General features: G+C 43.2%; 1 pseudogene; it reads left to right on the top strand.

Moving 5' to 3' along the window:
- The first annotated feature begins 1,005 nt into the window (after nucleotides 1-1,005).
- The window catches only part of LOC111829419, a 5,604-nt pseudogene continuing 5,263 nt past the window's right edge, over nucleotides 1,006-1,346 (top strand).

Here is a 1,346-nt window from a genome sequence, read left to right as displayed (position 1 = left end):
TACGATCGAGTGGCAGATCGAGCAGAAGGGAAGCGAAGCAGAACTACCTGTCACTCGATGCACTCACTCGAGTGACATGATCGAGCAAAGCAAAGAAGTAGCTGATGGTTTTACAGGTCACTCGACACACTCACTCGAGTGACACGATCGAGCAAAGCAGAGAAGATGGTCACTCGAGATGCTCACTCGACCAACTTAGTCAAAACAACCTTTGAACCGCTTTTACGTTGTCGTTTTATGTTTTAAGGTTTTCCCAAACATTGTTATAAATAGGCTTCATTTGGATTGCCCAAGGGATCTAGTTTTATTTTTATTAGGTTTTTGTTGTAGCCACCAAACGATCCTGAGAATTGTAATTCATATTTCTTTTGAGTTATTGAGATTTTGCAACTAGTTCTGAAATCATTGTTGTTACTCTTCCTATCATCCTTATTATTATGTTTGTTTTGAACGATTCTTGTTTCATGATGTTTAACATGATTTCTGCGTCTGAGTAGTGTTAGGGTTCTTGAGGATGGGATAGATTAGGTGGAGGATGTTAGTTTGCTAGAGTGTTTATGTTAGATTCATTTTGTTTCCCTTCTAGACTAGAGTTTTATTAGCTAGTTCTTCTCTGATCAATTGGCATTAGTTGGTTCAGACATTTCATCATATACCTTTCGGGTATGAAATGTCTATGACCTAGTATCAATTTGGCGCCGCTGCCATTTGGGTGTTTGTGTGTTACATTTGAGATTTCAGACTTGCTAAGATCAAGTTTTTACTCAACATTCACTACAGTTACTCACTCTGTTCCTTCTGTTTGTCTATTGATTCAGGTACAACTCTTGCTCAACTGCTCCTACTCGACTGACACACTCAACCGATAAGAGAGATAAGCTGATTTGAGTTGTATGCACACGGTCGCAAGGCACAGAGAACTTGTTCCAGCCCTCCGACCGTATTGATCGCTTGGTACCTGCATCACGACAGCAACGCAACAGAGTTACACCACCCCAAGTGGAGATGGAAAACATTCAACCACCACCACCACCCCCACCACGGGCACCTACACGGATTGGAGCTGGTGATGCTCCACGCAACCATACCCATCGTCAGGGTATAGTGCCTCCAGCCGTGGCGAACAACAACTTTGAGATCAAGAGTGGTCTGATCTCCATGGTCCAGCAGAATAAATTTCATGGTCTGCCTATGGAAGACCCCCTGGATCACCTTGATGAGTTTGATCGTCTCTGTAGTCTCACCAAGATCAATGGGGTCAGTGAGGACGGTTTCAAGGTTCGTCTCTTTCCATTCTCTTTGGGTGACAAAACTCATCAATGGGAGAAAACTCTTCCTCCAGGATC

The sequence above is a fragment of the Capsella rubella genome, unplaced genomic scaffold, assembly GCF_000375325.1.
Source record: "Capsella rubella cultivar Monte Gargano unplaced genomic scaffold, Caprub1_0 scaffold_7, whole genome shotgun sequence".
Lineage (NCBI taxonomy): Eukaryota > Viridiplantae > Streptophyta > Magnoliopsida > Brassicales > Brassicaceae > Capsella > Capsella rubella.
Note: the sequence above shows the minus strand (reverse complement) of the source record. Positions and strands in the feature narration are given on the sequence as shown.